This window comes from Bidens hawaiensis, unplaced genomic scaffold (genome assembly GCF_021521415.1).
Source record: "Bidens hawaiensis isolate Kalapana, Puna unplaced genomic scaffold, B.hawaiensis_p1.1 tig00004101_1, whole genome shotgun sequence".
Lineage (NCBI taxonomy): Eukaryota > Viridiplantae > Streptophyta > Magnoliopsida > Asterales > Asteraceae > Bidens > Bidens hawaiensis.
In genome coordinates this window covers 567,752-592,258 of record NW_027491241.1, presented here as the reverse complement: position 1 = coordinate 592,258, position 24,507 = coordinate 567,752, and the positions used below count along the sequence as shown (strand labels likewise).

Genomic DNA, 24,507 nt, shown 5'->3' with positions numbered 1-24,507 from the left:
GATCTAACTTTATTCTTTTTTCACCAATAAACAGCTTTTAATTTATAAGAATTAAGCAAAATTGTATCTTCATCATTGATTATTCTTTTGAAAAAAAATAATTTGTATGTGTAAGACGGAAAAAAAATGTGTACGAAGAAATTGAAAATGTGTAGGAAAAAATAAGATGTGTATGAGAAAATTAAAGATGTGTAGGAAAATTTTGAAAATGTGTAGGAAGAAATTAAATATGCGTAGGAAAAAATTGAAGATGTGTAGGACGAAAAAAAGTGTACGACGAATGTAGATGTGTAGGAAAAAAATATGTTGTGAATGAGAAAATTAAATATGTGTAGGAAAAAAATTAAGATGTGTATGAGAAAATTAATGATGTGTAGGAATAAATTGAATATGTGTAGGAAATAACTGAAGATAATGTAGTTGTGTAGGAAAAAAAATATGTTGTGTATGAGAAAATTAAATATGTGTAAGAAAGAAATTAAGATGTGTAAGAGAAAATTAATGATGTGTAGGAAGAAACTGAATATGCGAAGGAAACAATTGAAAATGTGTAAGACGAAAAGCATAGGTACGAAGAAATTGAAAATGTGTAGGAAAAAAATTAAGACGTGTAGGAAAATTTTGAAGAGGTGTTGGAAAAAATTATAGTTGTGTAGAGTGAACTCAAAAGATAGGGTAAAAAATTATAAAGATAAATTTATTGTATAATGAGTTTATTAATTTTTAAAATCTTTTAGTTATTGTTATTAGATTAATTATATTAGTTAGAGATGCAACTAATGTGGTTTAATTATATATATTAATTAGAGAGAGAATATATTTATATTATTTTAATACTCTTTTCATATATTTTAATGTTGGAAGATTAAAAATTAGATGAGTGACCCAGATTAATTTCTCGCACTTCTCGCTGTAACTTGACTTCTCGCATGAACCATCTCTTGCATATATATATATATATATATATATATACATATATTAATTATCATGTATTAAAAAGTAGACACTCATGGCATTTAGGAAAAGCAAATATTCATAAGCAATCACATCATTTGTATTTTATATCGAGTTCACACTATCTTTTATGACACAATTTATGAAGTTTATAGTTCTATCAATTTATAATTTGCTATTAACATTGCACACCCTTTTTGAATTAATGATTGGACTTTATTTTTCGTATATTTTGTATTAGAATCGGTGTATTCGATGAAGCCCAATTCTAAATATGCCACATTTATGTGGTGGACAACTTGGATGGTCCATTCTACATGAAATACACTAAACGTACCAGATGAACTGAGAACTCTAGATCTAGAGCTCAAATGGCGATTCTCAAAACTAAAACCTTGAATCGATTAGATTTATAAAATGTATGAATCCATATCTTAAAAATATCCATCCCTCAAAATCTCATGCATTTCGATCCACTAAATCAGTATCCTAGAGAAAGCAAACGTTACCTCGTAAACCCTAGATTTCTGTTGAAGGGGTAGATTTCGATCCTTTGACCTTGATTCCACCGATGTGCTTCACAAAAACTATACTTTAACAAGTTATTTTACCTGGTGGGTTGCGCCGGGCAAGTCGAATAACGCATCGGAAAGGTCGAATATGTTTATGTCATGTTTGCAGTTGTGCATTACTGTGGGTCCGGTTGATTACACATAAAACATTAAAATATAAAAGAACGACATTTGTTCAGTTGGTAAACTCTGAGCATTGTTGATATAGGGCGCTGCAACAATAAGTCGATAAAACTCAGGTGTTGGTAAAACCTAATTCATAATAAACATGAACATGTAACTTGGGCATGGGCTTAAACTTGGCATGTCTTTTAATCATTAATTTGAAATATAACAATATGTAATCATGAACTTGTAACGTAATATGAAACTTAAGCAGATGTATCTCATGAACACATAAAACTCGAAAATGATATAAAAATTGTTAAAGTAAAAGGTTGTAAACGTGTAAAATTTTACAAAATTTTAAAATACGAAGAAAATAGTCACTCCACCTTATTAAATCCAAGTCTCTCAAAAGTCAAAACAATCATAAAATTTGAACTTGATAATTATATAAAACACTGGACAAGATGCATACCGAAAGTTGATTCACATAAAATTGAGCGCACATCAAAATAATTTTTTTTTTTTACCAAAATACAAAAATAACTGCAATGACGACGGTGATGGTGGTGGCTTCGGTGACAAAAATGGTGGTAGCGGTGGCGACGATGGCCGTGGTTGCGGTCAGGCGGCAAGTGCGGTGGTTATGGTGCTGGGGAGGTGGCAGTGGTAGCATTGGTAGTGATGGCGATGGTAGCACAACGACGATGGTGGTGGCGGTCAGGTGGTGTCGGTCAAGTGGTGGTGGTTAGGCGGTAAGGAGACCCGAATTTCGAATTAGTCTTCAAAAATCAAACAAGGAGACCCGAATGGTTCAAGACCGCTCAAGTTGAGCTTCCTTCCATGCATAAGCTCGTAACATGTTTTTCCAAGTCTATTAACGGTTAACACCCTATTCAGAACATAGCAGGCTGTAGCAACTGCTTCAGCCCAGAACATCACAGGAAGCTTCGAATCTGCCAGCATAGTTCTGGCTCCTTCAATTAGAGTTCGGTTCTTCCTTTCAGCTACTCCATTCTGTTGCGGAGTATACGGAGCGCTGTATTGATGTTCAATTCCTTTCTGAAGACAGAAGATCTCCATTTCAAAGTTCTTGAACTCTGTCCCATTGTCACTTCTGATGTATTTAACTGATTTACTCATGACGTTCTCAACTTTTGTAATTAGATTCTTCACCATTTGAGCCGTCTCATCTTTCGATTTCAGAAAATATACCCACGAATATCGCGAGTAGTCATCAGTGATCACCAAGCAGTAAGAAGTACCTCCTAGACTTTTTACATTCACGGGACCGAAGAGATCCATATGAAGTAGTTCTAGAGTACCAGCAATAGAGTTGACCTTCTTGGTGAGATGGGATTTCTTGTGTTGCTTTCCCTTCTTGCATGCTATACATTTGTCTTCAAAGTTAAAACTTTTTAAGGGAACGCCCATCACAAGCCCATTCTTGACAATGAAGTTCATCTTCCGAAGATGAATGTGCCCCATTCTCCTGTGCCACAATTCTGATTCTGATTCGCTTGCTTTTGTCATTAAACAAGATTCTCCCGTGGCCATTTCAGTAGACCTCATATCCATCACATATGTATTTGTTTCACGTGGAGCTTTCATTACTATCCATTCGTCTGGTATCTGAAAACCAGGCTTCAATACGATCGCTTCATTCTTCGTGAAATGGACAGTGTAATCTTTATCACAAATCTGCGACACACTCAGCAGATTGTGCTTCAATTCCTCCACAAAATTCACATTCTCAAGTGTCATTCTCCCATTTGACACTGTTCCTCTACCAGTTATTCTTCCTCCGCTTTCACCAGCAAAACTAACTCTCGCTCCCTGAACAGGTTTTAAGTCTTGTAACAAATTCTTGTTACCAGTCATGTGCCGGGAACAGCCGCTGTCCACAACCCAAAGATTATTGGAAGCCCTGTTCAACTGTTCCTGCACAAACAAAAAAAAAATTATTAAAATTTGGGGACCTAAGACCTCTTGGTCTTGGGTCGATTAACCTTTTTAGCAGAACTCACACACCTTGGCTTAGCAAAGTTAGCATGAGGAAAATTTTCACAAGTCCTAACAGGATACCTCCTTGGAGACTGATAGTGAGGCCTACCAAACCGACGAACATTTAGAGAATTAAAAGAATTATAGCAGTTGGTTTGGTTATGAGTAGTATGAAAACGAGATGTGTTTCTTTGAAAACCTGTATTATTTCTCAAATTTGATTGGTTTTCATTTTTAACATTTAAACGATTATTAAAAACCTTGGTCTCAGTTTTCGAGGGCCTCACCTCTCTGAAGCTTTGCTTCAGAGGGCAATCAGCAACAAGGTGCCCTGTTTGATTACACCTAAAACAACATCTATATTCAGCTTTCCTGTCAGCAGTTGTTTTAGATGTGGAGGCAGTATTACTAACCATACGTCTCACATAAGGTGGGACATATGGGTTGAGTGGAGTACTCTTTTTAGTTGATTTAGCATTTACTCCACTTGTAGGTAATACTTCCTTTTCCTTTGTCTTACCTGACTCGGATGACTTATCCGAATCAGATGAGACTAGACTTGAAATTTTAATTTTTTAAACAGGCGAACTTGTTTCGCCTTTACTAACTTCTGGTACTTTACCAGTTTCCTCAGCTGTACCTGTCTGATCAGCTACAAAATTAACAGATTCATGAGCACTAGGATTGAAAGTATAGTTATGGTTGTATGGTGGTGGAACCTCATGGTAACCAATTCCTCCCCTCTTAGGTGAGGACCCTTGATCACTGACGAGGTGATCAAGAATAGCCGAGGAATTCCTGAACTGCTCAAGTTTGCGGTTCAGTTCCACCACTTTCACCTGGTGGTCAGCAATCTGTTTATCCCGATCAGCAATCAGTTTAGTCTTTTCCTCTAAAACTTCATAACTTAGATCAATTATTTCGATTTTCTCAGCAAGTTTTGTTTTTAAGCTTTGAACATCTTTTTCACATGCTTTTATTTTAATTTTATAACTGTTTTCTCTTGCTTTTATAAAATGATGATCTTCTTTAACAGTTTTAAATTCAGCATCTAAACGGACGTACTGATCAGTTATCGTAGTAAGTTGCTCAGACAAATTCTCACAACTAGTACAAATATTCTTAGTACTTACCTCGGAGCGATTATTATTGTCATCTGCCATGAAAGCTGTTTCTTTTTCGGTAGCTTTCTCTTCTCCAGTAGACCTCTCACATTCTTCAACCTCAAACTCAGCCATGTTTGCCTGCTCACCAGTTTCATTCGAATGCAGGTTCCAATTGTATTCACCTGCTTCTCTGGTCATCATGGCATTAATCTCTCTATTTACTCCAGTGTGCTGTGTAGGCCGGCCTTGTCCACGTTCAATTCTCTCATTTCTGCATTCTTTTGCAAAGTGCCCGTTTTGTTGACAATTATAGCACCTTACTTTAGACTTGTCAAAACCAGGCCTACCACCAACAAACTTTCTCCCAGTTTTCTTCATAAACCGTTTTACTCGCCTCACTATCATTGCCATTTGCCATTGCAAATCCATCTCCTCCAGATCATCAGCATCGATCTGGTCATAATCCTCATCCAAAACAGCAGGGTCCACAATCTTCCCTTGGATGTAGTTTTCATAAGAAGCAATAAAGGATGCATAGACTGCAAACTGCTCTTCAGCAGATTTGACACTCATAGGCATCTTGGAATAATTATTGCTTGAAGCATTTGGAGAGAAACCACTCGTGGATGCTTGAGGCTTCGAAGTACTTGATCCTCCAGCAACGAAGCAGACATCACCGTTCAAGTTTACAGAAACATTTCCTTCATGAGAAGAGTCAGAACCTGACTCTCCTTTGGAGTAATACGCAGCAGATTCAGGCTTCGAACTTGAGCCTGAGTTAACTTTTGCACCATACATACCAGGGTCTTGTATCTGATCTGTTGGTGTTTCTTTTCGAACCATATTAAGCTCAAAGGTTCTGAGCTTATTTACTGCAGTTTCCAAATCATAATTAGGAAAGTCTCTGTCTTCCCTCATTAAAACTGTATACATTTCCCACTTCGGTGGGAGAGCATCGAGAAGCTTTTCAACAATTTCTTCTTCTCTGTAAGCAATCGAATAATTGTTCAGCTCTGTCATCAGATGATAATATCTTGTGATAATATCATCTAGCGATTCGTTTTTCAAATATTTGAAAACGGAGAACTGGGTCTTTAACAACTTAATCTTTGAGGCACGAATACCCACATTCCCCTCGAATCTATTTTCAAGAGCATCCCAAAGCTCTCGTGCAGAAGTGTACTTTCGGAACGTACGGAGAACCTCTTGAGGAAGTGCCATAGTTATTGCGGCATGGGCCTTGCTCTCGGCCTCGTACATTTTCTTCTCTTCATCCTCCATTTTGCTGTACTTCTTCACCACATCACGACCTTCGTATTGCATAGTCGGAGGAATATATCCATCCTGTATGCACACCCACATTTTAGCATCCTGGTATTTAATATATTGGATGAATCTATCCTTCCATGCCACGAAGTCAGTTCCTTTCATCAACCTCGGGGCCTTAGTGGCTGACCCCGCTTCTACTTCCATCTTGACTAATTCGGAGATGTTAATTGACGACATCTTTGCGAAAACTCGAAAACCCGAAAGTTCAAAACAAAATCTTCCAAACAATACCGTAGGCGAAGTTAAGAATAACTTCGCTTAGTTGTTAACTTCGCTGAAAAACTCTTAAATTCGCCTGACTAGGCGAAGTTGATAATAACTTCGCTTAAGAAGAAGCGAACTTAGAAGGTAAGCGAAGTTGAGGATAACTTCGCTTGAAAGTTAACTTCGCTGGAAAATCCTTAAATTCGCTTGACTTGGCGAAGTTAAGAATAACTTCGCTTAAGGTAAGCGAACTTGGAAGGTAAGCGAAGTTGTGGATAACTTCGCTAAAGGTTAAGCGAACTTGGGGGGTAAGCGAAGTTGTGGATAACTTCGCTTAGGCGAACTTATGAGGTAGGCGAAGTTGTGGTTAACTTCGCTTAATCCTTATATCTTCGCCGAAACCCTACTTCCAGTGACGGCAACTTCGCCTGAAGAACGATAACTTCGCCCGATGAACACTGAAACTTTTCAGATCTGATTTCATCGATTTAGCAGTTTCCGATCGATGTAATGGCTTGAAAATGACTGTAACAGGTGAGTATAACACAATCCCAACGAAAACTCGTCCCGCGAATAGGTCAAACGAGACGTTTTCTACACCCGCGTGAAATCCCGAACCTCACAATCGAGCCTAAGCTCTGATACCAATTGTAGGTTCCTGGTCGGATCGTACACGGGATGTCGCTATCTGCGCAGGTGCGGAATCCCTGCGTAGTTAGATACGAGTGCAGAATACGTATAAATCAAACACACGAGCAATAACGGAAACACGTTATATTGATAACCGAACACGTGACTCGAGGTCACTATTACAGACTCTAGACACGTGAAATGATCACACACGCTCACTGAACTCTGAAACGTACAAAACTAATAACCAACAAGCTAACCCTAAACTGTTACGGTGAACAGTTTATATAATCACGACAACTTCGCCTCAGGCGAAGTTGTCCATAACTTCGCTTGTTCAACAAGTTCGCCTGAGCGAACTTGTTAACAACTTCGCTTGTTCAACAAGTTCGCCAGAGCGAACTTGTTGACAACTTCGCTTGTTTGACAAGTTCGCCTAAGCGAACTTGTTGACAACTTCGCACATACATAAACCTAAACATAATCATAAACATAATTACATTACAGACTCGATTACAAATGCTAGACTATGAACTACTGACACACATGTACCAACACAACTACGAATAGTTGGTGAGTTTCACAATTTGAATAAACCATGATAAATCCATATCATAATATAATATTATCTGGGGACACTGTTAACCCAGTACTGTACTCATTCTGGGGGCAACGTTAACCCAGAAACACTTCCACAGACATCTGGGGACACAGTTAACCCAGTAACACTTCCAAAGACATCTGGGGACACAGTTAACCCAGTAACACTTCCAAAGACATCTGGGACACAGTTAACCCAGTAATGTACCCATTCCATACGATTCCCGTACAATCAAATATTTATAAATACACGCAAATCCATGCGTTCAGTATGTATTTAATCATTTCAATAGTAACATGCTTTCCGCCCCGGGAAAATATTTGAAAACAATTCAGAAAAAGGGGCTCGTGAAACTCACCTTAGCACATGCAAGCAGGTAACAACAATCATTATCAGTTAACACGTCCAATCTGTAATATGATCCCTACGATCGTTACTATACACTCATTATTAATATAACTTTAACCGCGTTAACCGGTACATCTGGGGACACTGTTAACCCAGTATTGTACCCGTTCCGGGGGCAATGTTAACCCAGAACACTTCTCCGGACTCATATTGTAATTTCGTTTAGAGTTCAATGGTCAAAATCATTATTAATCGTTTTTCTCGTTTTGCGTGCCTAGCACGGTTATCCGTTTTTATGTTTCAAAAATGAGTTTGGTCACACACGACCCGAAAATAGTTGTTGACTGATAATTTAGTTAGAGTTGTGAAATTTGAGCTCGGTTTAGACGCCTCGATTGGCCGCGGGACCCGTTTCCGTCTTTAGCGTACCGGAAACTGTTAAATCGTTCAAAAATTACTCAAATCATCCGAATTATTTTCGGATGATTTATTTTTTTACTTGTTTAACTCATTTATATGAAAATAGTTCATTTTTAGGGTTTTTATACACCAGTCAGCTCGCTTAAGCCAACTTCACCGGTTTACGCGTTTTAACTTTAAAAGTTTGATAATTAGCACAATTAATTATCCGATTACTCTCGGATATTGAAATTTTGCACAAATCACTTTTTAATAGTGGGGAATTTAATAAAAATATTTCCAGAATTAATTCTTATATTTAAAATTTATTTATCCATTTTTTAACACCATTTAAACACTAAATATGTCGTAAATACCAAACGATCTTAGAAAAATCCAAAATTTTTCCTGGATGTCCCCTGCCATCCACATAGTCCCCTGTAATTTTTCCAGAACCAAAATCTTCTTTTACATGCCATTTTTACTAAAACCGAGCCAGAACACCCTAGAACTCGTTTAACTGAAAAGCCTACTTAGACTTCTCCAAGTGAACTAAAATTTTGTTTGTGACTTATACATGATATAAAAAGCTTATCTGAAATTTTCCAGAATTTTTCATGATATTTAACTATTTTTCACCATTTTTGGCCAAAACCAAGCATTAAATTCACCAAATATTCATCCTTTATCCAAAAATTACCAAAAATTCACAGAACTCATATTTTCATGTGTTTAAAACCTTTGTAAAATTTAATGACTTAACTCCAAAGCATCAACAATCTGTTCAAATTTCCCAAAACCGAACATAACCGAATATACCTTTCGTTTTCCGCCACTACAAGCTACAAACTCGTCTTTCTGCCTTATCTACCACTAAACACAGAACCTACAACCAACATACCACAATACCAAGCAAGTTACACTCACGATCAAGCCTCTTACACTATAGTTTCGGTTATTACTTTAAAAACAAAGATTTAACACTAAAAATTCGTTTTTGGTTCGTTTAACTCCTTTCTTGGACCAAGATCCCTTGTATTACCCGTATACATCACTTGATCATGCAAGAATCGGTTTTCATCTTTGAAACCTCATTTTCTTGCAAACAAACTCAAGAAACGAAGATGGAAACGTAAATAACTCGACTTTTTACCGCGGTTTTCTTGATAAAATCTCGGTTTTTATGATCTTGATGTGGAGAGGATTGAAGTTCATAGAGATTTTTGTTGTAAAAAAGAAATGAAAGGGCTAGGGGAGATCCCCCATTTCCGATCGGAGTTAGTAGAGGGGTGGGGTGGGACCCACCTCTCCAATATTAGCCACATATTTGGATTCTCGTAATCCGGATAATGTTTTGGATAATCTGGTTCAGTTCGTTTTTCGGTTAAATGTCTAATTCGGCTTAAAACGAGGTTAAAACGGTCGTTTTCGGCTTAAAAATGAAATTTATATAAAACCAATTTAAAAACTTTTAAAAACTTAAACCATGACATTTATTAACTTAAAACATCATATCATTAGTTATCGCGCATCTTTTTCGGCTTGATCGATCATCTCTTGCTCGGTTTGGTATTAAAGGTTTCGTTTAACGTACCGACGTACATTAAATCGAAATTCTTTTTCTGTGCCGTACTTTACTTATCCCGAAGCTTTAATACTTCGTAAACATCACTAAATATCATATATCTCGTCTATAATTGAACCTTCGATTCGTTCGGGTTTCAAGAACTATCGATCGATTAATCGCATATTCAATACGATGAATTATATATTCATGTACAATCAATACAGTGAACCATGTATTCTCGTATAATTACTATGGTCACTCATGTATCCGACATTAAATATGACGTAACTATTGTCTTCCGGTTAGGGTATACCGGGTTTCGTCGGAATCGTTACATTCTCCCCCCGTTAAGAAATTTCGTCCTCGAAATTTTACACGCCCACTATCCCTTTCTGAGAGAAAGGTGGGGGGTTTTTCCTTCAGAATTCACCCTCGCGTTACCAGGTATAATCTGGTCCTCGCTGTGAATTCCACTTAATCTTATTCAATAAAGCTTGGTATGTCCAAACTGTTTAGTTTTCCCGTCTACTATCTCTACGGAATTAGTTATGATATCAAGCATGTCTTCTATGAGTACCTCTATTACTAGTACTTTCGTTGCCTCATCGCTTAGGCACTTTTCAATCCGCATGCATGGCAAAACATCATATATAGTACTTAGTCCCTGGAGTACTTTAATCGATAAACTAAATGACCAATCATGGAGATAGTCTCATGAGGTCCAATATATTAAGGAGCTATTTTCGGTTTTGTCAAACCTCATATCACCTCTCTAAGGTGATGCCTTAAAAATACCTTGTCACCTCTTTCCAGCGACAATGGTTTCTTTTGAATGTTGGCATAAATCCTTTGCCAATCTCGCGCTGCTTTCAACTTATCTTAAATATTATAAATCCGATTGGTTGATTCTCGAATCAATTCTAATATTACGGCTCGATTGACGCCCATTTTTAATTTAACAAATTGGTGATAATTACTTCACCCATAGAAAGCTTCAAACTCTCGATGCCTCCTTCCCCGCCTTCCAATAATGGAAGTAGGATGACTATTTCGATCTGAGATAATTGAAAATGGTACTCCACGACGAGATACCATTTCACCATCATGAATTTGAGCGAGAATTCATTGTGGTAATCGTCATGGATTGGGATGAAATGCGAGGATTGGTTAATCGATCCGCGATTACCCAATTTACCTCATACCTTTGATATATCATGAGAATTTGCGTCCCGAAATCCATTGCAATTTATTCCCACTATCATTGACGAATTTTCTGTCGTTGTGGCGTTCCCAAGGGTTTTCGGTATGCAGCCTTATCTCTTGCATAACTTAAATTTTCACCAACATACGTAACCATATCTTTCTCCACACTCGGTCATTAACAAAATCCTTTCAGATATTCGTATCATCAATAGTCCAATCCGATCCCGGATGTACGGAATATTTCGATCTATGCGCTTCGTCCATGATTAATTCACGAAGGTCATGGAGGGTCGGGATCCAAACCCGATCTTTGAAATAGAGAATTTCGTCTACGCGCTGTTCGAAATTCTTCTCGTTGCCGTAAAGTCCCTCCTTTTCCAATTGTTCCTCTTCCAACGCCTCACGTTGAGCGACTCGAATCAGGTCCAAAAGATTCGACTGGACTATCATCCCCAGCACTCGCACTCGCAATGGCTTAATCCGATCTTTCCTACTCAAGGCATCGGCTATGACGTTAGCCTTGCCGGGGTGATAACGGATGTCACAGTCATAATCACTTAACAACTCAACCCATCTTCGATGAGTATGAGACTGCGGTCTCTTATCTTCTATAAAATTTGTACATTTGCGTCGTACAAAGGATTATGAGTTGGGTAATGCTAAAAATTCTTCAATAAACCGCTGATAGCCTCCGGCTAGTCCTAAAGATTGGTGCATTCCCTTTGGTGCCTTGGGTGACTGCCAATTTTAATGGTTTCTATCTTATTTGAATCTTTGTGAAATCCTTGTTGCTTTACAACATGACCAAGGGACTATGCTTTCTGTATTTAAAGTCAAATTTCGAAAACTTCGCGTCTAACTCCTCTTGCTTTTACACTTCCACAATTTTCCTTAACCGTCGTTCGTGCTCTTCTTTACGTTGCGAATATATCAAAATATCATCAATGAATGCTATGACAAATTTGTCAAAGTAAGGTTTACAGACTCGATTCATGAGTTCCATGAATACTGCCTGCGCATTTGTTAACCCGAACGGCATGAATAAGAATTCATAATGGCCGTAGTGAGTCCGAAACGCTGTTGCTGCAACGTCCTCCTCTTGGATTTTTCATTTGGTGATAACTATATATAAGATCAATTTTCTAAAGACAAATCGCCCTTTGCAGTTGGTTAAACAGATCATTTACTTTGAAGAAGTGAATACCTATTCTTGATCGTCACTTTATTCAATTCTCCCTAATCAACACATATCCAAACACTTCCGTCCTTCATTTCCCAATTAAAACTGGTGCACCCCATGGTGACTAACTAGGTCGTATAAAATCTTATCCAACAATTCTTGTAACTGACTGGATAATTCTTGCATCTCGGGCGGTGCAAGTCGGTAGGGTGTTTTAGCAACAGGGCCAGCTTGAGACATTAAATCGATTCTGAATTCGACCTGTCGGGTTGGCGGTAATCCAGGAAGTTCTTCTGGGAAAACTTGTGGAAATTTGCGTACCACCGGGATATTTTCAATATGTTTTCTTTTAAATACTTTGGCAATCGCGTTTGTTAAATACACCACGCTTCTTGTCGTAAATATTATAACATCTCAAGATGAGATTAGAGTGGTAACATAATACCGTACACTTTTCTCTGTATTTAATCGCTTCATCGTCCGAAAGAGAGCTTCTAATCATCTTCTTTTCATATTTGATTTCTGCTTCATGTTGAGTTAGCCAATCCATGTTAACTATTACGTCAAAACTTCTTAACTTTACTGGTCGTAGGTCAATAAGGAAAGGATTAATCGTTCCGAATAATATGGCAATTCCGAACAATTTAGTTAACCATTAGGGATTCATCGTTAGCGATTCTACAGTATAGGGTTCTATAGTTTCACTAATCGGTATCTTTCCAAATGATAGGAGGTTAACAGGAACTAACTTCTATCGACGACCGTAAAAATATCGCTGAAGCCCATTGATTTAAAACTACAACGTATTTAATACCACCTTTGGTTCATGACGTGCTTTATTGGAATTACTCACAAAGGCACGGCTCCTTGCTTGATCAGAGGTTGATGCTCGTCATGAGGTTCGTCTTCCAACGACACCTTGGTTCAACTTTGGGCAATTTCTCTTGAAACGTTCTGTACTGCCACATTCATAGCAAGTACAACTGTTTGGCATAATTTGATTTCTTTGGATGGATTATTATTGAAGTTGTTAGGTTCGGAGTGGTTGTACACGAATGGGTTGGGGTTGCCGGTTCACATGGCTTCAATTGGTTCTACAATTGGGGCATTACTTCCATCTTTACCACACCTGTGGCCTACTATCACTCGATATTCTTCTTCCTGCCGATAACCATATTTTCCACATTTAGGGAAGGACCCTTCATGCGGTTCATGTTTTCACACCAGAACTAGTCTTGGTATAATTCTGGATTGTAGGGCATACCTACTTATTCACAAGTCTATTTTGCACTATACCTTTATCATTTCTCTTTTTTAGCACTCGACGTCTCACCTAACGTCCTTCCATTCTGCTTCCCATAAAGTCAAATATATCAATGCTGGCTTGTGACACAAGCCTTCCAAATGTTGTATATTTTACAGGGTTGACTATACTCCTTATCGATGGAGTTAGTCCCAATATAGCGCTCACTTCGCTTAGTTTCAGGAGTAATTAGCCATGTTACCAGACATGACAATTCCTTCAAACGATTAGCGTGTTCTATGTGATCAGCACACAACATTTCTATCTTCCATAACTCAGTTTCCAATCTCTGAACTTAATTATTCGAATAAAAGTGCTCTAGCACAAGAATTTTAAATTCCGACCATATCATCTGAGTAATAATTTTCTAACTGTAATTTTGTACAATCGTGTTCCATCACGATACAACATAATCTACCAACATATCTGTAGCATATTTCACTACACAGTGTTCTAGACTCTTACCAATATCCTTAACCATTTCGATTTTTTTCTATCCACTCGCTAATCTATTCCTCCCTTTACCATCAGTGGACTATTAATAATTTCCTTAACACAACCGATAAACGTATCCTTCATACCGGATCTAATTCATTACGACTACTATTCATGATTAGTTTATAACTAATACTTGTAGTCATAATAGTATTCGATGGGACATTAACACTCTTAGTAATAACACTAAGAATTGAAATATCCATAATCATGTGATTGCTCGATCTATAATTCTGCGATCACATTTGCATCAACACTAGCAGTGATCTGTGATACAACATTCGGTATCATCATCTGAATCATATCAATCTCCATCATTGGAGTTACTCTTTTTATGTCAATCTGCCGTACTCATCCCGTACGCAGTAATCAATACTAATCTCACTGTATAACTCGTTACCAGCTCAATCATAACAACAGGTACACATACACACCAAATATTATCATACATATTACACATACCAGTATCTAGTATATAAGTCCCACAAGTATAATAACATATGGACTTAACCTGACGTCGGTTAACGTTCAAATATGTTTCATAATCCTTGTCACCAACTGACATATAGATCTTTCTCAACAAAGGTTAATGTTTAATATACTTGATTTCAATATCCTTTTGCATGTCAGCATAGCCGATACATGCTCACCGTGAGCACCAAACGATTACGTACCACGGAGTTATAATATCCGTGTCTATTCGTATATCCGGCATACACGGTATACCACCTACGAACGAATAACCAACTATGCTATAATGATTTCAACACCTCTTTGTGTATGGGTAATCATTCTATTCGAGTATACATGGGTATAGGCATCTAACGGATGTAAGGTTAACATAGGGAGTTGCAAGGTTCAAGGTAATCGCGCAACATGGGTTGCCTTCAAATATTATTAATTACTATTAGGGGAAACTCTATCACTTGCTCAGTCAATGTCCTCAGGCGTTCTAGGTTTGCTAAAATCAGTAATTCTCGATCTGGAGGTGGTATGTCTCATATGTTTGAGAGTGAGCAATACATATATATATATTTCTATAAATTATTTTTATCTGCTCATTTATTATCCATTTTATTATTATTATTTTATTTTTATTTTAATGGAACAATAATGGGTTCAGGTACAGGTCCGTCCGTACGTGAGGGTCGGCGGTTCGGGTGAACATATGGGGTTATTAGGATATACGGTACCGGTGTTGGTAGGGTAAGGGATTTATCAATTTTGGTTGGGAGTGACGGTTACTAGATATTTCTGGTTAATGTCAAACAGGAGATCTAACTTGGCACTATCATAACTATAGCCCGATAAGTCAGACTTATCATCAACCGATGCTCTAGAAATTTCAGCATCCTCGGTACTTTTATTATTTCATCCCCCGGTTCCTTATCCGGGTCCCATTTCTCAATACATGTACCCACAAGATATGTACATATATATATATACACATTAGCACGTATAAATAATATTACATACTTTACACATATGTTGCCATTTTTACCTATTAATGTACCCAGTGACTTCCCCTGAATTCCCTCGTGCAGACAAGTCTGTTATTATGTTCCGGACCATAATAACTCACTTGTCCATTCAAGTTCATCCGGATCCCGTCACTATATATTATTAGTCGATATTCAGATCCTATAATACTTGAGCTACTGGTTATATTTTTAGGTATCTTTTAAAGACATCCTAATTCTTTTATAACCAATGGCTCTGATACCAAGTTCTGTAACACCCCGCAACCGCAGCGGAAACGTGAACGGGTGCGACAGACTCGTCTGATATCAACCACATTGTTTATAAAGAAAACTGAATATATTAATATACTTCAAATTACATTATTTGTATTTCATTACCATCTAGGTGATACACACATCATACAATACGATACATAATTCTATTTATTATAATGTGTCCTAACATTCCGCACGAAAATCTTACACACATCAAGCACTTAGCACGTAAGCAATCACTTCATCTTAGTTGTACCTGAAAAAGCATGTGAGAAAACGGGTCAACTACGAATAGTTGGTGAGTTTCACAATTTGAATAAACCATGATAAATCCATATCATAATATAATATTATCTGGGGACACTGTTAACCCAGTACTGTACTCATTCTGGGGGCAACGTTAACCCAGAAACACTTCCACAGACATCTGGGGACACAGTTAACCCAGTAACACTTCCAAAGACATCTGGGGACACAGTTAACCCAGTAACACTTCCAAAGACATCTGGGGACACAGTTAACCCAGTAATGTACCCATTCCATACGATTCCCGTACAATCAAATATTTATAAATACACGCAAATCCATGCGTTCAGTATGTATTTAATCATTTCAATAGTAACATGCTTTCTGCCCCGGGAAAATATTTGAAAACAATTCAGAAAAAGGGGCTCGTGAAACTCACCTTAGCACATGCAAGCAGGTAACAACAATCATTATCAGTTAACACGTCCAATCTGTAATATGATCCCTACGATCGTTACTATACACTCATTATTAATATAACTTTAACCGCGTTAACCGGTACATCTGGGGACACTGTTAACCCAGTATTGTACCCGTTCCGGGGGCAATGTTAACCCAGAACACTTCTCCGGACTCAGATTATGATTTCGTTTAGAGTTCAATGGTCAAAATCATTATTAATCGTTTTTCTCGTTTTGCGGTTATCCGTTTTTACGTTTTAAAAATGAGTTTGGTCACACACGACCCGAAAATAGTTGTTGACTGATAATTTAGTTAGAGTTGTGAAATTTGAGCTCGGTTTAAACGCCTCAATTGGCCGCGGGACCCGTTTCCGTCTTTAGCGTACCGGAAACTGTTAAATCGGACAAAAATTACTCAAATCGTCCGAATTATTTTCGGATGATTTATTTTTTTACTTGTTTAACTCATTTATATGAAAATAGTTCATTTCTAGGGTTTTTATACACCAGTCAGCTCACTTAAGTGAACTTCACCGGTTTACGCGTTTTAACTTTAAAAGTTTGATAATTAGCACAATTAATTATCCGTTTACTCTCGGATCTTGAAATATTGCACAAATCACTTTTTAACAGTGGGGAATTTTATAAAAATATTTCCAGAATTATTTCTTATATTTATAATTTATTTATCTATTTTTTTAACACCATTTAAACACTAAATATGTCGTAAATACCAAAAGATCTTAGAAAAATCCCAAATTTTTTCTGGATGTCCCCTGCCATCCACATAGTCCCCTGTAATTTTTCCAGAACAAAAATCTTCTTTTACATGCCATTTTTACTAAAACCGAGCTAGAACACCCTAGAACTCGTTTAACCGAAAAGCCTACATAGACTTCTCCAACTGAACTAAAATTTGTGTGTGACTTATACATGATATAAAAAGCTTATCTGAAATTTTTCAGAATTTTTCATGATATTTAGCTATTTTTCACCATTTTTTGCCAAAACCGAGCATTAAATTCACCAAATATTCATCCTTTATTCAAAAATTACCAAAAATTCACAGAACTCATATTTTCATGTGTTTAACACCTCTGTAAAATTTCATGACCTAACTCCGAAGCATCAACAATCTGTCCAAATTTCCCAAAACCGAACATAACCGAATATACCTTTCGTTTTCCGCCACTACAAGCTACAAACTCGTCTTTCCGCCTTATCTACCACTAAACACAGAACCTACAACCAACATACCACAATACCAAGCAAGTTACACTCACGATCAAGCCTCTTACACTATAGTTTCGGTTATTACTTTAAAAACAAAGATTTAACACTAAAAATTCGTTTTTGGTTCGTTTAACTCCTTTCTTGGACCAAGATCCCTTGTATAACCCGTATACATCACTTGATCATGCAAGAATCGGTTTTCATCTTTGAAACCTCTTTTTCTTGCAAACAAACTCAAGAAACGAAGATGGAAACGTAAATAACTCGACTTTTTACCTCGGTTTTCTTGATAAAATCTCAGTTTTTATGATCTTGATGTGGAGAGGATTGAAGTTCATAGAGATTTTTGTTGTAAAAAAGAAATGAAAGGGCTAGGGGAGATCCCCCATTTCCTATCGGAGTTAGTAGAGGGGTGGGGTGGGACCCACCTCTCCAATATTAGCCACATATTTGGATTCTTGTAATCCGGATAATGTTTTGGATAATCTGGTTCAGTTCGTTTTTCGGTTAAATGTCTAATTCGGCTTAAAACGAGGTTAAAACGGTCGTTTTCGGCTTAAAAATAAAATTTATATAAAACCAATTTAAAAACTTTAAAAACTTAAACCATGACATTTATTAACTTAAAACATCATATCATTAGTTATCGCGCATCTTTTTCGGCTTGATCGATCATCTCTTGCTCGGTTTGGTATTAAAGGTTTCGTTTAACGTACCGACGTACATTAAATCGAAATTCTTTTTCTGTGCCGTACTTTACTTATCCCGAAGCTTTAATACTTCGTAAACATCACTAAATATCATATATCTCGTCTATAATTGAACCCTCGATTCGTTCGGGTTTCAAGAACTATCGATCGATTAATCGCATATTCAATACGATGAATTATATATTCATGTACAATCAATACAGTGAACCATGTATTCTCGTATAATTGCTATGGTCACTCATGTATCCGACATTAAATATGACGTAACTATTGTCTTCCGGTTAGGGTATACCGGGTTTCGTCGGAATCGTTACAGGTTTTCAATTCCACGCACCGGCAGTTGGATATTAAGAGGGTGTTTGGCTGAGCTTTTTAAATTGCTTTTTTGCTTATTTGCTTTCTGAAAAGCAAAAGCAAAAGCAAAAACAACTTTTGAAAAGCTCCAATTTGTAGCTTTTGAAGGATCTTTGCCAAACACATTTTGCTTTTCAAAAAGCAAACAAGTAAATAAGCAAGTTTTAAAAGCTCACCCAAACACCTACTAATTCCAATTGATTCCACTAAATTATATCGTCACATGTCTCTATGGTAATATTGAAAACAAAACGAGCAGGTAAAATATCCGAGGGCCTTTCTAAAAAAATTTGATTTAGTACTTTCAAATTTTTATCATTTTTCTTCACATTTATCCAAATTAATAGGTTAAATTCAAAACTAAAATAATTTCACTTATCTTTAGATATTATATTTTATAATTAAAATATTTTATAACATAAGCTAATACATGATATTAAAAGAAACCAACCAAAATGTAAATATGGTCAAGCACGTCATTAATATAAAAAGTGGCGGACCTAAGACTTTTATCTAATGGGGTCTCATTTTTCAGTGTTCAAATTTTTCAGGTCGGTTGTTGTTCAGTCGGGTACTCGAGACGAGAAACACAAGAAAAAACAATCTAATCTAATCTAATTTGATCTAACCTCTAATCTAACTAATAAAAGAAAATAATGAGAATGATGTGGTAATTTCACATTCATTCTTGTTCTAATCTCTCTTCTCATTCATTCTATATATCTATGGGTGGTGGGCAAAACCATTTTGTTAAATGGGTTATAATTTCCTTTCTAATCTTTAATCTCATTCATCTTATCTATCGATGGATCATGAGTCAAAATAATTTTGGCAAAAGGGCTATAATTTTCTTTATAATTTTCTAATTCCTCATTTTATTTATCCTACATATCCATGGGTCATGGGTCAAAACAATTTTGACAAACGGGTTATAATTTCCCTTCTAATTTTATAACCTCTCATCTCATTTATTATAGTTATCCATGGGTAATGTGTCAAAAGAATTTTAACAAATGTTGTATATTGTTGTAAACGTATAATGATTCATCTCATTCTAATTTCTAAATTTGAGATTACAGACTTCTTATTATTTGTAGTATATATTTTATTTTCTTCTTACCTATAATTTTGTTCATTTCTTTCAAAAAAGAGTACCTTATTTATTATCATTTTTATTTAACAAATCCCGTGTAATACTCGGGGTTCAAAAGCTAGTATCATGGTCACTGGCGAAGCTTTACTTGGGTCGGGGGTGGCCCCGCCCCCCCCCCCTCCCGTTTTTTTCGCGTAGTAGTGTAAATTTACCCGTTTTCGCCCTAGATTTTTTATGTTTAGTGTAAATTTAGGCGTTTTCGGCTAAAAATTTGAGTCCGGCCCCCATTGTTTGTGAATTTTTGTATACCTGAGTCCGTCCCCCCGGTGTCTTAGTCCAAGCTTCGCCACTGATCGACCGTAATAAAAAAAATATGTGCATTACTCATTAGAAACACACAATATGCTTGTCACTCTAAATAAGAAAACATTAACATTACAACTTTTAAGTTGTTTCCCACAATGGCATTCGACTCGCTAGTAGAGGATGGCGGCAAGTCGGCAACAAGCGAATCACATTTGAAGGTTGCGATGTGTGTCCCATGTTTGGGCTTTGGCTGTGCAACATGCCTCTGTTCGAGAGTACAAGGCTATCAGGTTTATTTATAAGTTAAAACCTAACTGTTATTATTCAGTATTAACTATCGGGTAGAATTTAAAGATTAAAAATAAAAATGCAAATAGTGAAACAAGAATAGGAGTTCAACAATCCTTGAACACCAACTAAAGTTACCACTGATGGTTGGGTAAAAGTTAGTTATTATTATATATTAATTAGTTATGTTTAGGTAAATAAATGAATGAACATTGGTACTTCAAGCATTATGTGTTTTCAGGACATTGGAAGCTATGGAGCTTAACGAGGATATTTACGGGCTTGAAATGAAGTTCGGGAAGTGAGAGAATGGAAGTGCACGCATCACGAGGCAGTCAAGAAAAGAAGATAGAAAAATATGAAGTTTTACATCTTCGCGATACGCGAAGATGCAAAGAAGGGCAACTTTGCGATATGGGAAGTTGTAGAATTCCGGCTGCGACTATTTTGTCCTTCGCGATACGCGAAGAAGCATCCCTGTCATCTTCGCGATACGCGAAGATGCTTAAGTCGGCCAAAAATTTAGGTTTGCCTTATATAAACCCCTTAACCTCCCCATTCGGCTGAGATCGACTTCCAGAGGCAGAAGAGCTATGCTAAGACGGTTTCCTGTCATCCCGAAGCTTCCGGTTCATTGCGGGTTTGCATGTTCATCAAAGATAAGTATTTTGACATTATGATCATGTTCGGCTAAATCATTTGTTCATAGGGTTTTGTGTAAATCCTTTTAAGACCAGATTTATTATGCTTCATATTTTGAACTTGATTTGACTTTATTGTTTTTATCTTGTTCAATTATTGCTTGGTTGTTTAAACAATTTTTGTTTGTGATTTTTGATTAGTACATCACTTGTTTGGTTTGTTCATCAACATTTAGGGTTAGGCTCTTGTCATTGAACTAATAATCATCGGTCAATGTTACTTAATTAGTTATCATAAAACATAAATTGGTAATTGTGTAGATCGAGTTCAATTGTGTCAATAATTCGGTTAGGGTATCGTTTGTCATCACAATCAAACTATTAGGTCTAATAATTACTGTGCAATCAAACTATTAGGTCTAATAATTACTGTGTAAATCTGGGATTAAGTTGATTAGCACATTACCTAAACCTAGAATGAATACTTTTTATTAATATTGTTTACAAAGTTTTTAAGTAATTGTTTAGTTTTAATTAATCTTTTTCTAAAAAGCGCTTGACATCGTCTGTCCGCATTAGTTTAATAATTAAATTAGTAATAATAAATTAGCACTTTCCTTGAGTTCCTGTGGAGACGACCTTACTTACCCGTACTTATTATAGGTATTTAAGTCTTAAAATTAATTGTTTGAGTAAACCGCGACAGCCTACGTCAACCACTCCACTAAAGTTAAGATTAATACTATGTGTTCAATCTAATAATTATTATGGAGTCCAAGAAAATTTTTATATACCGTCTCAAAGAAAATTTTTAGAAAATGTTGGGGTCCCGGAACCCCGACCGTTACTATGTGGGTGCACCCCTTAATATATATAAGTGTAACTTAATCAAAGGACATTGAAAAACATCTTGTGAACAACAGACATATTAGTCATTTTTAACATGAACATTTACAATTATAATACACATATATCATCTTATTTTCTTGACATTATCAATGTCGTCTTCAACCACTGGATGTGGCTCTCAACCCTCTGGATGTTTTCATTTGTAAATGAGATTTGAAATGCAAGCGCCTGGAAATTGCAAAATAAACTAGACGGCGTCTGGATTTGAAAACTAGGCGGATTGGTTTGTCAGAAGGTCGGAACACTGACCGGCCGCCGAGAACATTCTTAGCAGGTTTTTTACACATGACGCTTGGTTATTGGTGTAGAAAAAACAGACGGACCGGTTTTTAAGTTGGACATGATGGAGTCGGTGGGATTTATGTAGAAATTTTTGGAATAGGATTTCTCAGTAAACAAAGTCAAATTTGATCATCTTTAAAATATTAACATATCATTTTTTTCAATCATCTAACATGTGCTTATTTTAAATGAGAAACATGATCAGTTTTATAGATTAAAATCACAGAAAAATATATTATGGTTGTTCGTTTTGTTTTCTTTTATTTTGAAGTTACAACTTTTTAGTATCATAAGTTTTGATCGGAACCATTTAGTTGATCATAACCACTGAAATCGAATCTTAAGAAATATAATATATATCCGAATTGAACTATAAAAGGAACTTTGAAGTGCATAGTTATTGCAATTGCCTTCTTTTCTAGACACATCCCATAACACTAACCTGTCATTTAACTTACGCTATGGAAGTTGAAATCATTTCCGAAGAGAGCATTAAACCATCGTCCCCAACACCGCACCACTTGAGAACATATAATCTTTCTCTCCTAGATTATCTTGTTGGATATCCTTACGTACCAATCGTTTTTTACTACCCTAATCACAATGACAATGACAATAACATATTCCAAGCACTACAAAGGTCATTGGTTCTAAAGAAATCACTATCTGAAACCTTGACTCAGTTTTACCCACTTGCAGGAACACTTAAGGGCGATTCAATTGAATGTAACGACGTTGGTGCTAACTATGTCTTAGTTTTGGTTCATGGTCGTCTTGATGGCTTTTTGCACAAACCTGACCTTGGATTGATTAACAGGTTCTTGCCATTAGAACCTAGTTTTGATCAATCTAGTGTGGGTTCTCGTGTCACAAATGTTCAAGTGAACATTTTCAAATGTGGTGGAATCGCTGTCGGGTTGTGTGTTTCACACAAGATCCTTGATGGGGCTGCACTCTACACTTTTCTAAAAGGATGGGCTAACATGGCTTCCAAAAGTGAAGAAGTTACTTATCCAAAGATAATTTCTCCATTAGTTTTTCCTGCTGAGAGCTTGTGGCTTAGAGACATATTCCAGGTTAGCTATCAAACAGTGCTAAAGGAAGGCAATTGTATCACAAAAAGATTCGTATTTGGTTCGGATTCCATAGCTGCTTTAAAAGTTGCGGCTAGTAGAAATGGAGTGCAACAACCAACACGAGTTGAGGTGGTATCTGCTTTGTTATGGAAGTGTACAATAGCAGCATCTAAAGAAGCATATGGTATCCAGAAAACTACTTGGCTAAACCACTCTCTGAATCTTCGTAAAAAACTTCCAACAAAGACGTCAAAAGACTTGATTGGTAACATGATGTGGGTCTCAAGTGCAGTGTGCAAAGATAACGACGAAACCACATTGCATAGCTTGGTGAACAAGGTGCATGATAGCATTGTAAAAGTCAACGATGAGTTTGTAAACGAGGCACAGGGTGATGAATGGTACGTCGCAATGCAGAAGTTACTTCAACAAATGGGAGAAATCGGCTCGGTAGGGCCAACAGAATATTATATTTTTACAAGTTGGTGTAAGATGGGTTTCAATGATATTGATTTTGGTTGGGGAAAGCCAAGTTGGGTGTCTGGCCTCATAGGTAAAGGATTCAAGGGGTTCTTCAATTTAGTGACTCTAATGGATACAAAATGTGGCGAGGGAGTTGAAGCATGGGTGACTTTGGATGAAGAAGAACTGAAGATTCTACAGTGCAATCCGGAGCTACTAGCGTATGCTTCGGTGGATCCAAGTCCGCTATCAAATGATCATGTCATATGAGTTAGAGATCTGTCTTAAAAACCAACGTCTTGGTTGTTAGTACTTTATATTGTGGCAAATAAATTTACATGTTCGTTTGCTTATTTTACCCGTCTTTTAAGCTTAGGTTTCTATTTTCCTGTCGTCACAACATGCCTAAGGGGCGCAGACATATGACTGTCAGTTGGTATTGCCTTTTCATTTAATCAAAGTTTGTTACGAAGTGGAGCATATTTGATTGAGAATATTAGTTGATCAAGAAGGGAATTAAATACCATCTGTTCGATCACAAAGATTTTAATTTACAAAAATAAGTTACAAGGATTTGGTTACAAAGGCATCGAGCCTTTAGATGTCCATCAACTAGAGATTCTTGCATTCTATTATTTTACAAGCTCTCTTGCTTATTTTACCGCCCTTTTAAGCTTAGGTTTCTATTTTTCTATTATCGCACAAGGCGG

General features: G+C 36.7%; 1 pseudogene; it reads left to right on the top strand.

Annotated features, from left to right (window-relative positions):
• The first annotated feature begins 22,618 nt into the window (after positions 1–22,618).
• Positions 22,619–24,067, top strand: LOC143625289 (epi-neemfruitin B 7-O-acetyltransferse L7AT pseudogene; annotated as a pseudogene).
• Positions 24,068–24,507: the final 440 nt, after the last annotated feature.